The 25,553-nt window shown below is 45.3% G+C and overlaps 1 protein-coding gene across 2 annotated transcripts in view; it reads right to left on the bottom strand.

Annotated features, from left to right (window-relative positions):
• The window catches only part of COBLL1 (cordon-bleu WH2 repeat protein like 1), a 702,447-nt gene extending 678,255 nt beyond the window's left edge, over window positions 1-24,192 (bottom strand). For both annotated transcript variants that reach the window (XM_085645409.1, XM_085645410.1), the window contains exon 1: window positions 24,039-24,192. The gene's annotated coding sequence lies outside the window, so the exon portion shown is untranslated. The remainder of the gene's footprint in view (window positions 1-24,038) is intronic.
• Between the last annotated feature and the right edge of the window lie 1,361 nt (window positions 24,193-25,553).

Genomic DNA, 25,553 nt, shown 5'->3' with positions numbered 1-25,553 from the left:
ACAGAATATAACAGCGACCTAGTCAAGTGTCATTTTCGTGAAAAAAAGAGAGGTACCTCACCAGGAATGACGGTGGCCCATTCGGGCAAGTGCAGCCACGGCAGCAAAGTGAGTCAGGGGGGGCGGCACCTCGACATGTTCAGTCCTGTTGTTCCATCGGTGAGGGCGATCGAGAGTGCCGCGGTCCCGCGCCCTCTCCGGCCGAGGCCCTCCTATGCCGCTTGAGGAAGTCCTCCACCTGCTGCGGCTGCTGGAAAAACAGTGGTTTGCCCTGGTGCGTGACCTTCATTTTCGCAGGGTATAGCATTGCATATGGAATCTCCCGGGCCTGCAGTTTCTTTTTAACCCCAGCAAATTTCCGACGGGCTTCCTGTACAGATGCAGTGAAATCGGGGAAGAAGGACAGCGTAGTGTTGCAGTATCGCACCGTTCCCATCTCCCGAGAGCGTCTGAGCACCACATCCCGGTCCCGATAATTAAGGAAGCGCGCGATGATGGGCCGCGGCTGGGCACCAGGGGGGGGGGGGGCGGGCAGCAAGGGACCTGTGGGCTCTCTCCACGATGAAGTGTGGGGAGAAGGACTCCCGACCGAACAGTTCAGCCACCAGGTTCTCAATGAAGACCTCCATTTACCCGGTGTTGGTGGTTTCCGCAAGGCCCAGGATGCGGACGTTGTTGCGCTTCTAGGTCCTCATTCTTATCTGCAATTATCTTGAGGAGACGGTCCATTTGGGTTACATGCCGGTCTGTAGATGTGGCGCCGTCTTCCAATGTGGAGATCCTGTTCTCAGTCTCTTTTATGCGGGCATCGTGATGCTCCAGTTTGGCCACCACGCCATCCAGCCTGGTAGTGATGGTGTCAATCTTGGAGTCTATGGTCGTCAGGCTTTGTTTCAATCCCAGCAGGAGGGATTTCCAGTCCTCGTCCGGAGGGCTGGCGGTGGAGGGGCCAGGCTCGGATGCCGTCGCGGGGGCTTTCTTGGTGTCAAACGGTAACTTGGACTGCCGTGCGTCGTTGCGCCCCATGATGCCAGGAAGACGATCCTGCCCAGCTCACCCCGCAGACAGTTCGGGCAAGGAGAGGGGTCGCACCACCCCGACCGATGAGGGGGCCGCCCAGGTCCAGCTGCAGCCGCGTGGGTAGATAGGGCCGGTGTAGCTCCCAGGCTCACCCAGAGGAACGCGGAACCGAGGGAGGCAGCCCCGCCGGCCTGTCCAGGGGGACCCCACACGCGGCTGGTCAACCAGGGAGGGCTCCACCGGCAGCAGGCCAGCCCAGGCTCACCTGCACGTCACCCGAGGATGGGGGAGGCGATCCGGGCGAGGCGGCAGCCCCAGGGCTCCGTAAGACGCAGCAAGTGCCCGCAGGGTGATGGGGGATGCCCGGGTCACAATCCGCCCGACCCAGGCGGCTCCCCAAAGAGGCCCACAGCAGCAGGGCTCGGCGTGGTCGATAGTCCGCAGGTCAAGGTCCTCAACTGGCAGCCCCAGGCCGGGCGAAGGTCTCCGCACAAACCCCGTCCCCGGAAGCGCAGACCTCCACCCCTCCGCAGCTCTCGCAGCCGAGGCAGGGGCAGCAGCTGTTCCAGCTTCACAGTCCGCCTCGCCGGGCAGGGGGGATATCGTGCGTCGCACAGGCCGCAAATCCCGGGCCTCTCTCAGCGTGTCCCTGCAGCCAGGTGCCAGGCAAGTGTCTCTCCGGCCGGGGAAGTCAGAGGGGATAGGATGGCCCCTAAGCCTGTTGCAGTATATCGAGGCGAGACCAGTGTGCTGGCGAGAGTAGTGGCCTGCAAGCCCAAGTCCCGGGCGCGGGCCCCATCAGGCGGGGGACGAACGGGCGAAAGGCCCCTCAGAGCGTCCCGATCCCAGCGGCGTCCCCGCCTACCTCTCGCAGACTTCTCAGCCCAAGCAGGGACAGCCGCTGGTCGTCCGGCGCCAATTTCAGCCTCGCTGGTCGGAGTTCTCTAGCGTCGCGCAGGCCTCTCAGCACCGGGCTCGCGTAGAGCGCGGCCCCCACAATGTCCCGGCCGCAGACGAGCACCGTCCCCCCCCCCCCCCGTCCGGGGGAACAACAGAGGATATCTCGGCACTCCGGCAGGCTCTACAGACGTGTCGGGCATCGGGGCGTCGCGCAGGGCACAGCGGAAACAGCCATGAGGGTGAGGCGAAGGATAGCGCGGTCAGGATATCGGAAAGGATCGTGAAAGTGCCCGGTCCGACGGGAGCCTCACTCTTGTGCGGCCATCTTGGTTTGGCGCCCTCTAGCGCCCCCCACACCTCTCTTAACTTGCATTCTGCTGTGGCACAATCCTGTTTCGTGGTTCAGGGCACAAATATTCTGATCTGTATAGCACAATATGCCTGGGTGAGGGCCCTGCAGAGAAGATGCTCCAAAACCCCTTACTCCAGTGAGCTACACTTGTTGATGGGTCATTACTGACTGCATCCGGGAAGCTGGGCCCGTTGGCCCGGCGCAAGGGTCACCATTATGGGGGACCTGTTTGCGGGGATGAACTTAGCTCGTTTCTAGAGCTCAGAGAAACACAATCTCCCAGCAGGACATTTCCTGCTACACAGGGCCCTGGTGAATAAGATTTATGCCTGGTGGAGGGCAGGATCCTCCAAACCCCTGGAACACAAATGCCTCTGCTATCTGTTCCTTATTACGGGAACAACAAGAGCAATCTCCCTACTATATCGGGTCCTGTTAAAAGGGGCCCAGATGGAGCTATCACAATTGTGCCACAGCTGGGATGCAGTTCTGGGTCTCGCGTTCAGTGACGCAACTTGGAATAGGGTCAAGGCATTCACCCCCAAGGTATCTCGGATAGACAGATTTAAGCTCATACTGTTTTACTTCTTGCACAGAGTGTACCTCACTCCTCCATGATTACACAGCATGTTCCCCACGACCTCGTCGGAGTGTCCCAGCTGACGTGACGGAGAGGAGGGATTTTTTCACATGGTGTAGTCTTGCCCAATTCGGACACCGTATTGGGCTACCGTACTGTAGGTGGTAAGCTGAGCCACTAATAGATACTTCAATTGACCCCACAGCTATGCTCACTGGGTTTACATGCACGCACCACAGCTCAGAAGGTGACGGAGAGTTTCATGGATCTGGCTCTAATACTCACCAGGCGACAACTCATGATGAGCTGAAGTTAGCAGACGGCCCTGATTTGGGGAAATGGAGCAAATGGACAGACTGTAAGAGAGAGGCATTGCAGCTGGAGGAGGCCAGAGGAGTGCAAAGAGTTCATATCCTACCCTCATGGGATGCTATACTGGTGACATGTCTGAGACTGGATGCTACTGGTGGTGGAGGCTCAACCTTCAACAATGACTTAGGTTTCTGGGATGCCATTGATGTCCCCTAAAGCTCCCTCTGAGATTGGGATGCAGAACACCCCGGTAGAGGGATGGTGGCGGGTTGAATGCTGGACTGAGTGAGGGATGACTGTGCAGTGGAGGCTCCTGGTCATGCACATCGGACTGGGATGGTATTAGGAGTTTCAGTTATAGAACTTAACAAGGGGCCATGTATAAATGTTTCGTTTTTTCATATGTAATGATTGTGACATTCTTTTGCTGTTGGCTGCTCCTACTCTAGTTGCTCCCACCAGCCATGTTCTTTTTCCATCATGTTTATTTTTTATTTACACGTACAACATATGTTAGATTGTTTTGAAAAATACAATAAAAGGATTTGTAAAAAAAAAAATATATATTTATAAATTAATGTATTACTCTTTAACCATAGGCCCATGAGTCACCTCAATCCTAGTTGATGGATATGTAGTTTACATAAAAGCATCATATTGTATATTATGTGTGTATTCGAATGTAAATTTAATACACATTTAGAGAAGTTTGGACCTCGCCTCAGACCTCAAAATATGCTCATCAAGTGATGGATGGATAGTATTAGGGTAGACGCATCCGATATTATGACAAGATAATTAAACATTGCCTAGGCTAGTGATTCTTAATCCGGGTTCCACAACGCCTATTCAGGGGGTCTGTTACTGTTTGGAAAATGACATAATTTTAGCAGAGTAATGAAGTATATATACACATAAAAAATAAAATTGAAAAATTAAGGCTCTATATAAATGTGAAGGCATTTGAAACTGAAGACTAAAACTTAAGTTGTTTTCAATAGCTTGATTTTGTGGGAATAGTACAGCAAACAAACTCTAGAATGGAAAATTAATGCCATCAATTGAAGCACTGATATGTGCCCACAAAAAACAGAGAATGCAATGGAAAACAAAATTGTAGAAATTGTTTAGCCAGAGGTTACAGTCTTCCAGCAATGATTCCAAGGGGATCAAAAGAAGTCAAAAGGTTAAGGCCCACTGATTTGACTAATTAGCCCTACCTATTTGTAGGGCTTGTGATGTGATAGAAAAGTCCTCTACATGGTGACAAGCATGCACACCTGCCCTGAGTCCCTCAGCTGCATGGATATCTGGATCCCTGGTAATGAAATTTGGTCATGGTGTAAAGATCCACAGACGCCAGGTAGGAATTTATAAAGATTTTAATAAGGGCAGCACAGTACAGACCAGCCTGCCAAAGCCAGTACGGTTTAGAAAGTGCGGTTATATTCTAGAACTCTATGAGCATGACATAAAATGCATCAAGATAAAAGAACAATACAACACATTTTCCCCCCTTAAGCAACTAACTAAACATATCCTATAACAGTTACATCTTGCCGGCAACCGCTTGGTTCTATTGTTCTCTTTGACTCTTGAAGCCACAGTTTGACTTCTTTAGAGTCCCATTCATCACATAAGGAAGCTTTACAATTAATTTCATTCCATACTTCACTGTTCCTATACTTGACTACTCTGCTTACATTCCACACTCTACCATCCTGAGTGACTACACTTTTTCACATACTTTCACCGCTCTAATGGGATGTCCACATTTTGAATTACCTTTCACCAGGAAACCAGGTTTCTTGATTCTTACTATATCACCAATGGCAAAATCCAGAACCTTCAAATTCAATTTGTCATCAAATCTCATCTTCAGATTCTCCTGCTTCTCTCTCACACTTCCAGCTACGACTTTCAATTCCACATTGTTGACACTTTTCCAGACTTTTTTATCCACCATGGACTCAGATCAGAGACAGGATCCCTTCCTTTCAATAGTCTAAAAGGACTCACCCCTGTAACAGAGTGAGGGGTAATTCGGTACATCCACAGTTTTTACCTCATAACATCCTTCCAATCTCCTTTTGATTTGTACGCTACCTCAATACCTTCCTTGAGTACTCGGTTGAATCGTTCAACTTGACCATTCTCCCTAGGTTCATAAAGTGCAGTGGTGGCATGTCTGATACCACATTTCTGGAAAAATTCCTCCATCTCCTATGAAGTGAGTTGCACACCATTGTCTGTTACTAACACTTCAGGACATCCCTCTAGAGGAAAAATTTCCTTTAAAAAATGTGATCACAACTTGAGAGGTGGCGTTGGCCACAAATTTAACTTCTGGCTATTCTGAATGATAATCCACTAAAACCAGGGCAAAACAGGCTTCACATGGTAATCACTTGTAGGGACCAGATATGTCAAACGCCACCTTCTGTCAAGGAGACTCAGGCTAATACACAGGCTTAAGGGGAGCATAAAACGCTCTAAGAATTTTATCACGGTTTATACATTCTGCACACTCCCTCACTGTTTTATCGACCATTTTATCCAGACCTGGCCACCAAAAGACAGCTCTAATGAGACATTTCATGGGAGGCATCCATAAATGTCCTTTGTGAGTCAGTTGCAAGATCTTATCTTGCATGATTCCTGGCAGAATAATGTTCCCGCCCTTGAACAGTACGTTTTCTTCTTCCTCAATCGCATCAGAGACTTGGATGTAGGGTCCCATCTCAGAAATAGCACATTTATCCTTAGGCCATCCCTCTCAAATATTTCATAATCAACTGACACCCAACATCTCTTCTCATCTCCTTCTTCCACTCTTCCTCAGACACACTCAAAAATTCTGTGGACACAAAATCCCTCCCAGTTGCAACCATTTCAATTTCATCCTATAGATGTACATCCCTGCCATCAGAACATGGTAATCTTGACAAGCAATCGGCAGTAATGTTGCTCTTCCCCGGCACATACTCTACCTTAAAGTTGTATTCTTGCAACCTAGAAGTAAGTCTTGCAATACGCGCGGTAGAGTTCCACCCTCCCCTAGGAGACAAAATTTCCGCAAGGGGTTTATCCTCTGTAAGAATCTATTTCCCCACACATAGTTCTGAAAGTGTTCTATGGCCCAAATACAGGACAAGAGCTCTTTTTCAATAACAGCATACCTCCTTTCAGTTTCCAAGAGGGTCCTGGATGCGAATGCCACACACCACTCTTCCTTTCTACTCCTCTGACTTAATACAATACCAGTCCCATACAAACTTGCGTTTACTGTAATTACACACATTTTGTCCAAACAAAAGGACTTGAGAGTAGGAGCACGTACAATCTCTCTCCTAATTTGCTATCTTTCTAACCAAATAAATTCCGAAGGTTTTCTAGTTAATTCTTGTTGGACTTGGCCCTTTTTGCAGGGTCATCCCTAAACTTTTTGCCTTACTTCTATATTTTTTCTGACCTGTTGTTGGCTGTTTATGACTCTGGGCACTTTACCACTGCTGATCAGTGCTAAAGTGCATATGCTCTCCCCATTGTAAATTAATGTAGGATTAGTGATTTCATGATTGGCTGGTTTGGTTTACCTGTCTGACCCTAGTACAGTGCACCAGGAGTGCCAAGGGCTGGTAATCCAAATACTGCTGGTGGGCTTGCAGCACTGGTTGTGCCACCCACAGAAGCAGCCTGTAAAAGTGTGTCTAAGGTCTGCCATTGCAGAGCCTGCGTGCGGTCTGGTACTGTCACGCTGACTGGGCAAGTGCACCCACTTGCCAGTCTCTAAACCTTCCCTTTTCTTCATATCAGACACCCCTATTGTAGGCCCAAGGGCAGGGTGCATTGTAAGGATAAGGCAGGACATGCCCTGGTGTGTGTGGCATGTTCTAATAGTGAATTACAGCCATTTTCGTTTTTCACTATTGCAAGGCTACCTGTTCTCCATAGGCCAGAATGGGCAGTTTGGTTATTACATCTTATAATCTTAACTGACTCAGAGAACATGGTAGAAATTTGAATTTAGTATGCCTGAACTCAGGATGATAAAATACATCTTTTAGTGAAGTTGGTTTTAACATTCTGTGTTTGAAAATAACACTTTTAGAAAGTAGGCATTTTCTTGTCTAACCATTCAAACCTGCCTCTGCTAGGCTGTGTGTATTCCTTTGTCTGGAGTTTGAGTGACAGGGCTGGGGAATTCCAAGAGACAGGGTGAGGTGCCCTAGTGGTGAATAGAGAGATCTGCCTCTAGATGGGTGGGAGGAGTTGCACCTGGGACCTGAATAGGGTTGTGCCTGCCTTCCACAATGCTGGCTCCACCTCCTGGGGAGCGGCTGATGTCTCTGCCCTGCACAGTGAATGAAGAGAAGGAATCCTGTCAACAAAGTGCTCAAGGGCTGTACTTGCCTTCCACAATGCTGGCTCCACCTCCTGTGGGGCGTCTAATGTTTCTGCCCTGCACTGTGAAAGGAAAGGAGAAGTCTGGTAAAAAGAGTGTTCAGGAACTGGTTTGGACTGGGCAAAGGCCCCTCTGCCTTCAGAGGACAAAGGATGTCTGGGTATAAATATTGGGACCCTGAGCCCAAGAATTTAGATCACTTTGGGAAACAAGAAGAACCTCTGCTGAGGGAGGACCCAGAAGAAGCGGAGGAGGAAACTATCCCTGAACCTGGGGGATTGGCCTGCAGTGGTTGCCTTACTGACAAAGAGAGAAGAAAGGAACTTTGTGTGTACTTTTGCTCAACTTGTGAAGGATTTCCAAGGGCTTGGAAAAGAGCTTGCCTCCTGCTGAAGACTCAGGAACAACAGACTTCACCCCCCCCCCCCAGCTCCTCAGAGTTCTTTGGAAGTGCCTGCTGCTGTTGTTAGGCCTTCTAAATTGGAACAAACCTTGTGGTGTTATGAACGCAGTGAATTTCCTTGAGTCTTCCGTCAGTTCAATTTGATGGTATGCTGAACGGAGATCCAAGGTAGAAAACACGTGTGCTTCTTCGAACAAACACACCACTTTGTTGATGTTCGGTAAAGGAAGATGACAATCAACTACCAAATTTGAGCTCAATGCCTTTAAGTCCACACAGAGTCTCAGACTTTAATCGGGCTTGAGGGCCAAAACAATGAGAGAAACCCATTCAGATAACTCTCCTCAATGATACCTCCTTGAACCATTTCTTCCAACATATTTTTAATTCCTCCCTTACAATGATAGGAACTCCTCTCAGCTTGTGTCTCACAGGAACTGTTCCCTCTCTCACTTTAATCTTGTGACTGAATCCAGCTGATTTTCCCAACCCTTCCGAAAACACAGTATGGAATAATTTAGGGAAGTCACTTATCTCAGAACCTTCGGAAATAGATAACATAGGCTCTTTACCCCTGAGTTCCAAAATTTTACCCAATTTGGCCTGATCACTCCAACCCAACAGATTCACACCCTTGATGGTTATATATAATTTAGTATGAGCCCTTCTGTTTTTGAAATCAATTTCCAAGTTTTCAAAACCTATTATATCAATCTTGGATCCATCAAAGCTCTCAGCGACAATGTCAGATTCCTTGAGTGTATCGATGTTTACAAATTACCAAAACACTAACTGCAATATTATGATGGTCTAAGGCGAGTCTGCCAATAAGTCAAGCTCTCAATTCAATATGTGCAACAGAAATTTAGGGGCCCATAATTACTTGCTTTTCTGAGTTATCAGAGAAATCCCGAATGAACAAGACTATACCTGTTTCCCCACTACTTTGCGTATCACCATATGCATCCTCACACACACAAAACTTTTCCCTTGACTGTATTGGCAGCAGTGTTTTTATTGACATATTTACACATTCTTGAAAAATGTCCCAAACACCCACATTTACTGCATTCTTTCCCAATAGTAGGACAACATGGAAAAGATGCAATATTCCCAGAATTCCAACACCTGAAACAATGGAAAACTATGAACCCACGCTTATAATTGAGTATTTTTACAAGTTCCAGGTGTGATACGGTTTACTTCTCCTGGAATTTTGTGTCCCTGCTCAAGTACTTCATCCACTTCCACTGTTCTAATGCTTTAGCTGTACTAAATGCGGCTTCTACATTTGGATCACCCATTATCCACAACTGTTCTTGCACCTTCTTATTCTTGACATGTACTATAATTTGGTCCCTGATCATTTCATCTGTGATCGGTCCAAAGTTACAATTCGTGGATAATGCACGCAAAGCAGTAGGACATTCGTCAAAGATTTGTCCTTCTTCTTGTGCTCTAGTATAAAACTTTAACCTATTAAGTGCAACACTAGTTGTAGACTTGAAATGTTTTCCCATTCTTAACATAGCCTCATCATAAACATTGTGATCACCCCCACCTAAGATTTGGGCCAAAGTCCTGTATACAACGTGTCCTTCTGATCCAAAACAGTGCAAAAAGACGTATTTATTCCTCTCTGCAGACATCCTTTCCCTCACCTATCGCCCTCAAATATGTAATAAGCACTTCCTTCCATCTGGTCCACGGATTCGGGGGTGCTCCTTTGTTTTGCAAAAATTTACTACGCGGATCAAATTGCATTATGGCAGTGCTTGTGGGCAACCAGGCATAGAATTAGGCGGGGAGAGTATAATTGACAGAAAGTCTAGAGAAAACACTGTACCGTAAATTGCACATATAATATTTTTTATGGAACTGTCAAAAGTACAGACACAGGATTTTTAAACGTAATATTTTAAAATAGTGTCCTAAAATAGTGTCACCCACCCAGAAACACAAAGTACAACTAGTGGAGAACAGTCTTATATTCTTCTCCACACGATTTACTTTACCGGGTTAATATCCAGCCTGTCAGCCATGTTCGTATAGTCAACAAAGAAACTGATGTATGGAGGTCAGACACAGAGAAATCTCATATGGTATCCAGGCAACAGCAGGAAACACTGGAGTCTTAACAGCATGAGGGGTGTAGGTACGTATGCAAACATGCATTAAAGCGACAGGACGTCACAGAAGATATGCGTGGGTACGTAGATGTCCATAGTGAGCTCAACGTGTTTCCAACGATGCAGCATCATAGAAGCATTACTAGGGAGAGTCGTCACCACATCGTAACTGCAAGAAACTTGGATCCCAAATCAACCGAAAATGCACTAAAATCCATAAATAGTGGAAGAGTGGTCGGTTGAACACCGGGGTTTTCAGAAGATGTTCCCACAGCGAAGTAGAAGTTCCAACCAGGAGAACTCTGCCAAACAGACTTGGAATGGGTTCTTGGAAGACAACACCACACATGTGCTGCTGCGTATACTGTAGAAAGTATGTCTTCTCCGGTCATCGCCACTTGTAAAGATCCACAGACACCAGGTAGGAATTTATAAAGATATTAAAAGGGGCAACACAGTACAGACCAGCCTCTCAAATCCAGTACAGTTTAGAAAGTGCTGTTATACTATTCTAGAACTCTATGAGCATGACATAAAATGCATCAAGATAAAAGAACAATGCAACACGTGGGCAGACACGGGTCATGTATATACAGCATCACTTAGGCCCGTCTTATGGTAACAAGGTCTTGTTGGACCCGGAGAGGAGCACCAAGTTCTACCTTTATGATGGTAAAGAGCTACTGCCCTTACCAGGTAAGCATACTCAGACCGTCTTCTGTGCACATCAAAGGTCTCTTTGATTCCAAGAAGAGTTACTGGTCAGTGGGGCCTCGGCTCACTATCAGATAACTGATAGGTTGGCACTGTGAACCAGGGAATCTTGACACAGAGGAAGGCATATTTCAGTGGAGGCTGAAGCTAGGTGTGATCCTCGATTACACGGTCTGTGTTATGGGTCAATTAGAATTGGAGCTGCTCCTGCTGTGGCAGACAGTCCCTTTGAGAAAGTGCAGTGCAGCAGAGAGATCGCTTCAAAAGAAGCAGACACCTGCAACCTGAATTTCAAAAGGATGAGACATTAAATCATATTTGTGCTCAGAGCTGGACTATAAAGGAGGGAGCATGAGACCCAAAAGTTCTTCAACAGAACTAGTCATCAGGAGAAAGAAGATTGCCAAAACGTTTAGCTGCTGAAAGAAAGGCAAGGAACCAGGGTCTGCCTGTCTCCCTTAGTCTTCCTGATGGGTGAGAGGGCCATCACCCAGGAAAACAAGATCACTTGCCCCAAGCTTGAAGCACCAGCCTTCAGCCTGCCTGCCAAGAGCAGTGGACTCTCTAAAGAGGAGGAGAACGCCTGGAGGGAGCAAGTGAGTGGATCCCGGTGAGAAAAATGGGAGATGGCCGGTCTGGTTGGGACCACTGCAGGAGTGCGAGGTGTCTGCCTAACCTTGCCAAAGTCAGCAACCATGTGTTTTCAGGATGAGGACCAACATGAAGTGCGGGTCATCACCCATGTGAACACCAAAGTCTGCAACATCTGTGTGACCAGGATGGGGACCACCTTGTCTCATGTGTGTCTGTGCCAAAGTTAGCGATCCCTGGTAACCAGGAAAGGGGTCACCATGCAATGCAGACCATCGCCTGTGTATGCGCCAAAGTCTGTGACCCCCGTGTGATCTGGAAGGGGCCACTTTGAAGTGCAGGATGTAGCCCATATAGGCACCAAGGTCAGCAACCCGTGCCACCAGGACAAAGCCACCTTGAACTGTGGGCCATTGCACGTGTAGGTGCCAAGGTCGGAAACACCCAGTGTGACCAGTAGGGGGGTCACCGTGAGTCAGGGCTTAGGAAGCCAGAAGGAACACTTCCTGATCACTGCAAGAGCCGGGCGAGAATGTCCGACACAGAAGCATGCCATCCGAAGACTTAGGAAGCCAACAAATCATTGGGGAAAAACTGCAAGAGCTAATGGGCCTTCAGCATCTGTAGACTACTGGTCGCAAAGAAGTACCCTGGTCCTCCCCGGATTGCTAGTTGCTATCAGGTCAGGCAACACGATCCCAGGGAGTCGGGCCTGCTATGCAACTGTATGAACTTAGCACTTAAACTCTGCTAACACCGACTCTTAAGGTTGCATGGGGATTAACAAGGGATGCAATTGTGAGTCGCCTCCTGTATAAAATGGCGAACAGCCAACCTCACTAGATGGATTAAATGGGCCAGAGGTACTCTGGGATTCCGCCTAGTACAGCGCTAACAAGCTGCCCTTCACAGGCTGAGGGGACTATTTACTGTGTTGATACTATGCTTTGTAGAATCACATTAAAATACTCAATTTTTCATTAAAAGTAAGCATTCAGCAGGACAATCATATTATTGCTGTTAATATGTGTACTTGAGTGTAGATCAAGTGTATCCCTCACCTACTTCATGCTAGAAGAGCCTTCGACCACTCAGTCTGCACTACCACTGAGAGCCAATTGATGAAAGAAGGTAGAACTTGGCCTAGTTACTCAGGACCCATAGTAGGTCGGGCAATGAGACACCAAGAGTAAGAGGACTCAACCCCTACATTTGGGCCCAGTAACTCCTGCTTCCCAGTGGCCTTCTGGAAGGGGTTCTGTCTGACATATTGATCTCCGCTTTGTGAGATGAAGATAGGGCAGCTTGGGATCCAATGCTGGTTGACTGTTAGTATCCAAAATGAATGAATCTGTGGTTAATGCATGAATCTGAGGACTGGGGAAGTGTGGTAATTACTGGGTTGTGTCAAACAGAAATCAAGTCTTTGTATCAGGGCATCCCATGGATCATCAAGGCGGCCATCAACGCCCAACTTTCCGAGTTCATCGAAGCGAACCCCATCCTGCACCTCTGCCAATCCGGCTTCAGTAGCAACCACAGCACTGAGACCGCCCTCCTTAGTGCCTCAGACGACGTCTGCGCATTCCTCGATCAAGGCAAAACTGCAGCCCTAATCCTCCTGGCCCTCTCGGCCGTCTTTGATACCGTCTCTCATCGCACCCTGTGAACAAGACTCCACGACGCCGGCATCTGCAACAAAGTCATGTAATGGATCCGCTCCTTCCTCACTGGCCGAACACAGAGAGTCAGACTACCTCCGTTCCTCTCAGAACCCACAGAGGCCTCTGGGTTCCTCCCTGAGCCCCACAGTTTTCAACATCTACATGGCCCTGCTCGCAGCCAACGTCAGGAACCACGGACTTAACATTGTCTCCTAAGCCAACGACACCCAATTGATTCGCTCCCTCACCAACGAACCCACAGTCGCCAAGAACAACTTTCACAGCGGGATGAAGGCGTCGCTGCCTGGATAAAGAACAGCTGCCTCAAGCTCAACTCAGAGAAGACCGAAATCCTCATCATGGGCTCCACCCCCTCCTGTGACGACTCCTGGTGTGCCACAGCACTTGGAACCCCCCCACACCCACTGACCACACGCGGAACCTCAGCATCATCCTTTAATCCTCCCTCTCCATGAGCCGCCAGATCAACACCGACTTATCATTCTGCTTCCACACGCTATGCCTGCTCAGAAAGATTTTCAATTGGATCCCCACCGAGTCCAGAAGGACGGTCACCCATGCAATCGTCAGCAGCAGGATCGACAACCCCAATGCACTCTAGGCCAGCATCACCAAGAAACTCCTCAAGAAACTGCAGAACATCCAGAACGCCTCAGCGAGACTCATCCTCAACATAACCTGCCGCAGCCACATCATCTGCCACGTAAGAGACCTCCACTGGCTCTCAGTCAACAAAAGAATCACCTTCAAGCTCCTCACACACAACTATAAAGCCCTACATAACCCTGGACCTGCGTACCTCAACCACCACCTCGCATTCCACGTACCCACCAGAGACCTCCGCTCCGCCCAACTGGCTCTGGCTACCGTCCCACGTATCCACAAGACCACAGCCGGCGGAAGATCCTTCTCTTACCTTGCAGCAAAGACCTGGAACACCCTGCCTGTCCACCTCAGGCAATCACCGTCATGGCCTCAATTCAGGAAGGACCTCAAGAACTGGCTCTTCGATTGAACCACAGTGCCTCTGTGGACAAGCAGCCCCACCCACCCCCGCGCCTTGAGTCCCTTACGGTGAGTAGTCGCACTTTACAAGCTGTCGGTTGATTGATCACAATAGACAGCTAGCCTCCATTTTGCTTATTTGGTATAGCATGGCCCCTCCAGTAATTTGTGAAGCTGGCTCCCATGGGTCTTAGTGCTCTATGTATGTCAAGTCTCTGGCAGTACTACTTTTCTAGGAGACTAGTTAACTTCCATATAACCTTGTTGATCCCCTGAGTGTCGTAAAAAGGCAACTGACCAGGTGCTGACTGCAATAGCTGGCCACATCTGCATCTAGATCAACACTGGCTATTTAGTCATATGGCAGTTTCAAAACGTTTATCCAATTTACTCGAAAGTTATTCTGTAAATCCACAATTAGGGCTCATTCATTTTAAAACGCAAGAGAAGCGGGAGGATTTGTTTTCTCCAAAATTTCAAATGGAGGGAGTAAAGGGTTCCACCTCAGGTGTGAAGGTCTTTTTGAAAAAGCTGCAAACCTGATGTTCCAATGGCACCTGTAAACAAAGAGCTCAACCATCTTTGTTCATAAGTGGTGTAACCTTTTCCACTACTTTGAAGAAGTTTTTAGAGCATGTGAAAGTATGCTTGAAAAATCTTCTACAACTAATATTTGGTAACAAACGTGATCTTAAATCCAACTTTAACTTGTATGTGCTTCTAATTATCTGACAAATGGCTTTGCAAATACAAACAAACTGCGATAAAACATGGATGTGATGGATTTCAAGATATGCTTATAAACAGCATGGTCCGTAATTACAGTAATATGGGCTGCAAATAAATAAACATGGTTATTTGATGTTAACGGCGCAATCACTGTTTAAGCGGAAACTGATCAATAGGTAGCAGAATCTTTAACGTTCACAATGCAAAAAACAGTACAAAATCGCCATCATCGAAGAAAAATTGAAAAATATTTCCCATTAGTGGAACTCTGGACACAAAAACTGATAATAGGGTAAAGCGTTTACAATGAAGTAATCCCCTGCCTCCATCACACAGCTTGAAGGCCATTCTCTGCATCCAACTCATTTTTCTGAAGAATTTCTTTTGTAGCTATTCAGCCTTCATTTCGAGGCTTGACCCATCATCAGAACTAGCACTCAGTCAACACCTTGAAAAATCCAAGCAATATCAGCTGCTTCTTTCTTTTAGGATGTCACCAGTAGGCTTGCTCCATTGTGTGAATTTAAAATCCGACCTCCTTACACTATTTGTCCCCTTGAAAACAGTTTATTGTTTTAGGTCAATAGAAGAAAATAGTCCAGACAGGTCGTAATCAATCATCATCACCTGAAGCATTGATGCCAGTTGTGGCCTCCGTTCATTTCAATTTTATCCCAAAAACAAAATATATATATATATATATATATATCTCCAGTGCTCAAGTGCAACTTGAAACTGGGGACTTCTCTTTTCTGCTTTTTGATACATACCACCATCCAGAGTCACTGTAAACCTGCATTCAAAAATCCTAAAAGGGGCAGGCCCAACATGTCGGACCTCCATTTTCATTTTTCATAGACAAAACCAGCACCTTCCCCAAGTTCATACAAATCTACTATAGGTTGCGAAAACCCGAACCTTATCAGATGGATCAAATGAACGTCTAACATCCACATTACGAGCATGTAGATTGTAACAGTAACAATCACACCCAATGCATATACAACAGTACACAAGAATAGAAACATTACAACTGTGATAAAGAAAGTTGTATTGTGGCATTTGTACAGCACTGTGGAGGGTGTTATTTTTGTTTTAAGCCTATATGGGAAAGTGACCACCGAGATGTGGATATCATGTTATGGGAGGCAGCGCTTGGAGGGCTGATGGATATGAGAGACAGAGACAGAGACAGAGAGACAGAGAGAGAGAGAGAGAGATATATTTAGGAGAGGTGCAATACCTCAATGACCGCAGTTAAATAATTAACAAAACAAAGAGGTCATGGAGACCCCACAGAGTCTGCTTCTCAGGTTGCAGTGATTCGATTTGACTTAAGCGTTGTGCAGCATGGCTTAATAGAGATAGTCTGTCGTAGTTTAAAATAATTTTCTACTTGAAAATCAGGGTGGGATATTGTCTCCGTGGTCCACCCCTACCAATCCAAAATCTGAAGAGGCGTAATCCCCTTGTCCCCCATGGTTTTTACGCCCCTGTTTATAATATGTGCTGATAATGAACTGCACATTCAATCACTGTCTCTAAATGTTTTCCCCTTTGGCCTCAGCGCATTTTTACTACGTCTAAATCTCACTTTCCACAGTAAAACCAACTTGAATTTATTGTATAAAGTTAAGCAGCACATGGCTTGCTCATTTTGTTGACAGTGCAGTCTTGAGCCACATCGCACCCTATTTGTTTATTTACTTTTCTCCCTGCACCTTCTAAGTTGATTCCCAAGACTAAGAGGCTTGGCTATCAAAACATTAACTGGTTCAATGCCTGCTGAAATATTTTCCTATTTGCCTAATAATTCTTCTTGTGGAGTGCTGCTACCTTTAATTATGTTTATAAATATAAAGATATTAGTTAGTTCTGCTTAACAAATGTACATAGTATTTATAGTTATATTATTTTATGTTTAACATGTATATAGGTAACTGCATAAATAAGTAACTTTATCATAACTATTTATCTGCAGTTACTTCACAATTGGAATACAAAAACATTATCATAAAGACAAATAAATGAGCTTAAAGTACAGCAACAGTTGAAAGTCTGAGTTTAATAAATGCAACTCAAATCTACATATATTATCTTCCTCATACATATATACCCTCCATGTACTTATGTATCTTTATTTTTATTACTTCTGATTCAGCCTCTCCAATGCACTACCCTGTAGCTCACCTTATTCCTCTCTCAATATATCCTCTACCTCCACTCTGACTCTTCACAACCCCCATTCTACTAGTATGATCCCCAAAATAACCCTTTCTAGACTCTTCCCTCCTCTACCCCTCCTTGCATCATCTCATACCTCTTTAATATTCAGATCTTCCAAACAAGCCTTTCCAAACTCTTTCCTCCGACCTCCCCTTTACTCATCCCAAACCTCCTCCGATTGCTATGAGCTCCAAAAAAACACTTTCTACACCCTTCTATCTTCTATCCGTCCACTATCCTTTTCAATCCAAATTAACAGACTAACATCTCCACCGCTCAAATTAATTTCATATTTCCCTATACTAATCCCCACTAATCCTCTTTGGGTTGCTGAGCAGCTTGCTACCTGCCGAAAAGCGATTTGATCCTTCATCAGGGGTAGCAGTAGCTATATAAATTGCAAACCCTTTCCTCTTCTAGCCTTCGATATCCTTTTTCAATCCAAATAACAAATTCAAATGTCCACTACTCAAATTAATTTCATATCTCCCTTTGCTAATTCACCACTAATCCTTTTTGGGTTTAAGAGTATTGTGCCACTCACTGCAAAAGTGCTTTGACGCCTTGTCTGGGGTAGTGGGTACTTATATAAATGCAATTACAAATTGTAGTGAATGACGTGTGATTGAAAGGGTATTGTTTTTGTTTTGAGCCTATGTGGCAAGTGTTGTCATGTTGTACGTGATGGCCACCGAGGTCCTCTTATTGTTTTATGGAACACAGCGTCTGGGGGTATCATAAGTTAAGGTATGTGAGCAATATACATATAAATTACAATAAGGACTAACTAGCTTATCCACATGGGCAGTGTGATGCTGTGTGTCTGCAAACCGATAGAGAGAAAGGGGGAGGAAATTAATAAAATGCAAAACTAGAGAAACATTATTCGCAGTCACCCCAGAAAAATACACACAAAAAATAACGTGCCTTATTTCCGGTTTGCACTCAACTCAAAATGAGTCTTTAAACCTACTGCACAGCGTCCCCAACCCTAATTCAAGGAAAGTCTGAACATCTCGCTCTTTTGCACATTCTCTGCTAGGTACCTCAATTTTTTTTTGCTAGGGAATAAAATGTAAACTTTCCAAAGTTTTGATAAAAGTGATTAGGTATTTAAGTGTGGGATCAGCCTTAACATTTCATGGGAATGTGCTGTATAAAAGAATTATTTCAGAAGGATTGCAGAAACAAGTTTCTGCATTTTTTACATTAACTACTGTCATTCCCTCGCCTTCCTTCTTAACCAATGAGGCTCCTTGGCTAATGATAGGCCCCTCCCTTCTTTAAAATAAAAGTGTCCCCGCCTCCTGCTCGCCCTGTTCTTTTTTGTCTCCCAGGATACTTACTTTCATCTCTCCTCATGGGGCGGGGTGGTATAAGGGGCTTCGCTGTTCTGTCGCTGCCTGGAGCAGGGCTCTAGGCGGCGATTTCCTGGCTTGGCGGCGTCATATGGTGTGGCAGTGTGACTGGTGTAGGAGCGCGGACAAAGGACACGGTGACAGAGTCTGACAGTCCTGCTGGGGCCGAGCTTCTGAGTCGGTGCCTCTGCATTGCAGGGCGCACAATCTAATGCATTTTCTTACATGGAAGTAAAGTCAGAGCGGGTCTAAGCCTGTTTTTATTTACAATTTTGGGGGAAATTTGTTCACACTGTGATTGGTCATTGGTTTGGTGCTGCTGGTATCTCCCTATTGGTTTAGGATGGGTTTTCTTTCCCCGTATTTCAGGAGTTCTGATGGCTTGTGTGGCATTTGTGTGTTATCATGGAGGGGTAACGAGCTAACAAACAGAAACGTGTGCTATTAACTATGTCCTCCTCAGAGGAAGATGTTCCTCTACCCTGCAAGAGGGCTAGTGATGGTGATGCTAGGAGTCCAGAAGGGGGGAGCACACTTATCATGTCTAGAGAAGAGGTGCAAGATATGATAGAGGTGGCAGTGGCAAGAGCCCTTCGAGCTCAGCCTGCAAAGCCCATCAAGCCAACTAAGCATAAGACTTTGGTAGCGGACGATGATTCTTCTGGGCCGAAGATGGAGGCTCCATCTACTTCCTCAGGAGGGAAGTATGTTTCCCGAGAAGCGATGTAGGAAATTCTGGCCCATGTGAGATTTCCTTCCTTTCAGGCGGCGGAGGCAGGGATGCTCTGTTTCCATAAAATGTTAAGCCCTCTAGGTTTGCCATTCCCTTTCAAGGTCCTGTTCGGGATATTGTAATGAGGGATTGGAAGGATAAGGATAAGATTCAGGCACCTCGACTTCTACAGAAGTTGTACTTATTAGAAGGGGAGGACACTCTTCCTCATTCAGTTCGTTTGGATTCTATTCTGGCTACACTGATTGGCAAGACGGTCATTATTCTAGAGGACTCTAAGTCAACTGACACCACGTATGGAAAAGTGGGCTCTGGTATTAAGAGAGCATTTACAGCTGAGAATTTGGATTTGAAAACAAGTCTTTTCTGTGCATATTTAGCGCATTCCCTGGTGCAGGACTTCAATAAGCAGGCTGTGGCCGTTCAGGAGGGGACAGAATGCTCTGATCTGTTGGCAGCTATGGAACAGTAGGCAAGGTTGCTTGCAGAAATGTCATCAGATATTATACGCTCATCGGATATGTCCACTGGGGCTTTGATTGCGGCCAGACGGTCTCTATGGCTGAGGTAGTGGAAGACATATCCTTGGAAGAAGACCGCCCTGATGAAAATTCAGTTCGAGGGCCAGGCGCTCTTTGGGGAGCAGCTACCTGCCATGATCCCCAAGGCGTTTAAAGAGAGAAAACATGCCTTGCCCTGTAAAAGGGGTTTCCTCTGCCAGGAAGGGATGGAAAAAAGCTTATGAATCACCCTCAGAGCATGAGTCCCTTCAATCTACTTTTCGGTGTCAGCCAATGTCCTCTAATTTGGGCAGTGGATGAGTTCACTTGTCATTGGCCCCTGGGTCTGATATATGCCTTTCCACCCTTTCAGTTGGTCAGGGGGTTTCTGGTGAGGGTCAAGGTGAGGGCGTAGGTGATTTCGGTGGCGCCATGGTGGCCTCAAGCGGATTGGTTCCCTCTACTGGAGTTGTTGAGGAGCTGTCAGGAGTGGGATCTTTCAGTGGTTCCATCTCCGCTCTTCTTTCCAGCCCTTCTTCTGGGGTTGTTGAGGAAGTTCCATTTGACAGCATGAAGGTTGAACAGAGGCTTAGCTGGTCTAGTGACCTTGCAGGCTTCAAGATAGTCTACTCAGCATTCTTGTGCCAGGCAATGGAGGGCCTTTTCTAACTGGTGTTTGACGAAGCAGGTGACTCCTATGGTAACCAGTTTGTTTCTGGTTAGGGAAGTTTTTACAGGATGGTGCTAACATGGGTCTGTCAGTCACCACTTTGAAGGTTCAGGAGGCAGCGATTCAGACGTTGTGGATTTTGGCAGAATCTAAAGGATGACGGAGGGCTGATGCCCAGGTTTTTTTCAAGGAAAGGGCTGACGAACTTGTTTCCCCAAAACAGTTTGTTCTTTCCCTAGTTGGAATCTGCAGTTGATATCAGATGCCTTGACTGGGCCGCCATTTGAAATCCTTGTGGATGTTGAACTGAAACTTTTAACATTTAAGACTTGTTTTTTGGTGGCCATTACTTCCACAAGGCGCTTGGGTGAGATGGGGGGCTTATCCTGCAAGTTTCCTTTCTGTAAGGTGTCTCAGGACAGGATTGTTCTGGTTTCATCATTCGTACCTAAAGTCAATTCTGCTTTTCATGCGAGTCAGGAGGTGATCCTGCCAGCGTTTTGCCCGAAGCTGACCTCAGATGAGAAGTCAGCCACGGTCCATGCAGATAACAGCGGTAGGGCTGCATGGGGGGGGGGGTGGGGGGAGGGGGGGGATTTCAGGGACGATGCAGAGGAGAAATGTGTTATTTATTTAATTTTCCTTCTGCATTGTTTCTCGAAATCCCCCCCCACGCGGGCCGACCGTCCCACCGCTGTTACCTGCACAGACCGCGGGTGTGAGGAGTGCAAATTGCATTGTTTGGACAAGAGACAGTCTTTACTGTGGAACAGTCGTTTTCTAAAAGGGACGCATTATTTGCGAATTTTGGTCCTGCTAAGAAATGGGAAAAGCCATCTACTGCTATCTTGAGTAGTTGGATAAGTACTCTGGTCTTGTTGGCATATGATGTGAAGGGTATTGTTCCTGCCCTGGGTGTTCAGGGGCAGTCTATGCACAGTATGGGAGCAACAGTGGCTGAACTGCAGGGGACATCAGTGGTTTAGGGCGCTGACTTGGTAAACTCCGTCCACATTTGTTCGACACATAACTGGAGTGTTTGGATAATGTATTGGGTCACAGAGTTTAGTCCTCTATAAGGGAATAGAGGTTATTTCTGTATATGTTTTGGGCACTATTAATGTTGGGTGTTTACGACTCAATTGTCTGTTGTTATTTTACTTGCTATGTCTCATTGGTTAAGAAGGAAGGCGAGGGAGGGACGGGAGATAATTGGTTATGAAGGTGGGCGAGTTATGACAGATTTCACAAGTTTGTTTTGGCAAAGCTTCTCCTGTGTCTTTCCAATGCCCATGTTAGACTAAAGATAATCTATCTACATCTATGTGGTCTTTTGCTTCAACCAGACTCATTCACATACAATGATCAGCCAAGCTTTTTAAAGAATACAATTCATCAACGCTCAATAAGGTGAATATATTTTTTTTAAATGCAAACCCACATTAAATAAAATGTCCCTACTGATCAAAATCCGCTATTTATAAAGGACTCTGGCAATAAAAAAAGAGTCTGTTCGGGAATCGGAGCATGAAACTAACAACAGATGGAGCACAATGTGTGCCCTGACATTCGTCGAATTAATGGTCTTTCAACTTATTGTAAAATTGTAATTAAATATAGGTAGTATTACTACATAAAAACAAATGGAAAAACATGCAATTGCGTCTTGATAGGAGCATTCATTCGTGGAGTAAAAACTCAATTGCTCTTCTGTAGTTTTACAAGTTCATAGCCAAACAGCTGTAGCTCCGGGGTGAACATCAACTAGCAAGAGTTAACTGTTTTTTTGGCACATGCTAGAATTATAGCTGAATAGCGCAACAGCACGACTGTTACCATATTTTGAAATGCTATCCCTTTAAAGATACTTGAATGACCTTTAGACCAAAACAAGTAGTTCAAAAGTGGTCCAGAGTTCACTCAAGTACATCAGCATATTTTCTCTGCTACAATTTGGAAAGATACACATCCCTAAAGGACAGAGCACAAATCCTATCTGCCTCTCCTTACCTAGAACAATGTCAAAATCGGAGCCCTGATTGTCGCTTTAAATGTTGCTTATCTTACAATATAATTCTCCTCAATGTATTTGAAAGAATAAACTTTAAAATGTCCCCATCTCAAATACACCCAGTACATTTTGGAATGCTGTGAAGTAGGGGATTGGAGTAATCCAGTATTGTTAATTTGCTCTTGCCATTTTAGCTCCTTTATGTTAAATATAATTAAAGTTGCAGTCTGAAGGAACAAAAATAAAACGTGGCTTTTCCTCATTCTGTTAGTCGGTCATCAGCAGAATGGTGATATTTATGGCAACATGTTTGTTTTTTGCACCCCTTGGGTAATAAGTCCAAAAGAGAAAATCTCTTCGCATGTTTCTACACGTCACTATAGTGCAATATTTTTTTTTAATCTGACCGTATTAAACTGATTCTAATGTATTTTCGTAACAAAAATCTAACTTTTTTGGGGTATATTTAATTTTACACTAGAGAAGCTACATGTATTCCTCATGCTTGCAAATCTGTGGCTGCTCATTTGAAAGAGCATTGCACCAAGGATTTAAGTGGCTTGTGGGAAAGGTGATGGTGTGACTGTGTATTATGAAGAATAAAGTACCCCATACCATATATTATAGGTAGATTACAAGTCACTTTGGAGTAAAATGACCTTAAATGTGAATTCTGTCCTCATTGTCGATATGATCAAGGAACTCCTCAGTGACTTGCAATATCCCTATAATGTATGTCAGGAGGTACTTTATCCCATATATTGGCCCATCACTGGGTACCAGACAGAAAAATAATTTAACTGAGCAATAACAGTCGACAAAAATACTGTACTCAAATTAAACAGCTCCAGAAGCAGCGGTCTTGTATCGCCAAAACAATTCCAATTGCAGATTGACACCACCCACTCACTGAAACACCGTTACATCACATGAAGTGTCATCACAAAATAGAGATAAATGTCTACCACATGTAATACTGCAATGAGGTATAAAGACCCAGTGCATACCCCTAAGACTAGAAAACAAAAATAACTGAATTCAAAAGGAAAAGATTGTTTGTACTCTCTCAGTCATACATCCCTTGGTACTGAAAACCTGGAGCTGCAGAGCAAAAAAAATAACAAATCAGTAATAATAAGTACAACCAGATACTAACATAGATGAAGCCAAACACACACTTTCTTTTAAAAGATCACAAGCCAGACAGGTTAAATCATGGGGCGTTTAAAGCATAACAGAGTTTTAATGCAGCAACATGACACTTTCTTCCCCCTCGACACCGCTTATGTTTTCCGGCCCAAGCACAGTGCCAAGACTGTAAAACCTCGACTGCACCAACGCTTGAAAAAAATACAAAAGTTACAAAATATGTTGCACTTCTGTAAAAGTGACTCTTATTTTTTTTTAAAAAGCCCAGATCATTCGGATGCCACAACCAGTGCTTAGAAGTTAGATAGCAATAATGCGCTTAACGCCCAAGTACGCTCCGGGAATACACCACTTTTCTTCCGGCTGTGTTCTGTGCTGCATCCGCACTCTTGTAGTCATAACAATGTTCACGTTTTAGGTTCTGCCTACTGCTCGTACTCAAGATCAAAGAAACTTCAGATTACCTCAATCGCCAGGGGTGCTGCAATACCGGCAAACAGCTGTCGACCAAAAACAGCACATCCCAAACTCCCAAATCAGGCGGGAGATTCCCAAATATGTCTTACCTCCCGGATACCCAACGTGCTGAAAAAATCCAATTGATTTTGCCTTGCTGCAGACTCTAACCAACTTCAGAAAGTGAAGTTAAGAGGATAAAATCGGAAAGCTAGTTTTATTATGATTGACAGGAGACTGGAAAGTAATAGGAAAGCCTTGGTGCCATGTATCCTACGATTGGTTGGTAAAACTACCCGCCCCTAATAAAGACGGCCCCCGTGTTGTAATGCAAGTTTCTGGTAAACGATAGTGAGCTCCTTTCATCCCAGTGTTTTTTTAAAATAAATTTGCAAGTCGCTTGTTGAAGATTTTTGGGCAACTTTAGTTCCAAAAACATCTCGTTAAGGGTTATTTTAAAAAGCCCGATTCATAGCAGCAGTTTGTGCCCGACAGCTGCTACTAAACATTTTGCGCTAGTCATCCAATCACAGAAGAGCTTTACATGCTCGTGACCAATCATTGGCAATGAGTATACCAAGGGGCAGACCCTCGCTTTAAGAAGCACTGTGATTACGAGAAGGGTGTCCAAAATGAAAAAGGTCAACAAAACAAAAAGCGGACACTAGTCAAGGACAAGGCTGTGGCCATTATATAATGGATTTGTTTCTAATGCGAGCGAAGAATTCCTGAAAATAAATTGATTAAGCAGTCGCATATACTTTCGGTTAACTCATTTCCTTCCAAAAATAAATTAACCAACAAAATTAGTTATCAAAATTAAAAACTTTAATCGAATTTGAATAATGAAATCACTGCGGAATTAAAACATAAATGCAGATATAACTTGCGGTGACATAGCGTTGGATCTTAGAAAACCATATTGCCTTGCTTTATCTTTCTGTTACGTTTCTTTCGGGAAGACTTGAGCACGTTTTTCTTTTATTTATAGGCGAGTGTGCTTTTTTCTGATTTAAAATGCACTACACAATAGATTTTAGAGGACGGTTCATGTTCCGAAGGTGGTCGCGTAGCGGTGTATCTGCCACCACCTTTCTGTGCTTTGTACCCTTGGACTCTGCAGCAGTTCACGTAGCCACCCTTGAGAAGGGAAGCAGATTTACATAAGAAGATCAAGAACTTGGCATCTGCAAATACACCTCCCCTGCTTGAAAAAGAGAACATTCATTCACGATGCAAAACAGCCGCCTCCAGGCAGGGGAATATGAGCAGCTCGAGGAAACCAGCCTATGGCTGTTCTCTTTGTGGTTATTGTGACATCTCCGGCCAGCTACCAGTCACGGGCTGCAGCGGTGCCCAATCTCTCAAGCCTGTCACGCTGCCTTTGACAGGGCATGGAGCACAGCAGGCACCCACCATAAGTCCGTGAGTTGCCAGGGGTGTGAAGTGTGCATGTACATAAATAGCAGGGTGACTCTTTTTCAAAAATCAACAAGTCTCTCCGAGACCAACATGAGTGACATATACATGAAAGTGCTTCTACCAGGGTTTTAAGCAGTGCTTTAAATGGGGGAAAATAGTGCAGGTACTCATTTAAATGTGGCGAGTGGGCGGGGCTTGGGGGC

The sequence above is a fragment of the Triturus cristatus genome, chromosome 3_1 (genome assembly GCF_964204655.1).
Source record: "Triturus cristatus chromosome 3_1, aTriCri1.1, whole genome shotgun sequence".
In the NCBI taxonomy this organism is placed as follows: Eukaryota; Metazoa; Chordata; class Amphibia; order Caudata; family Salamandridae; genus Triturus; species Triturus cristatus.
This window is presented reverse-complemented; position numbering and strand designations above follow the sequence as displayed.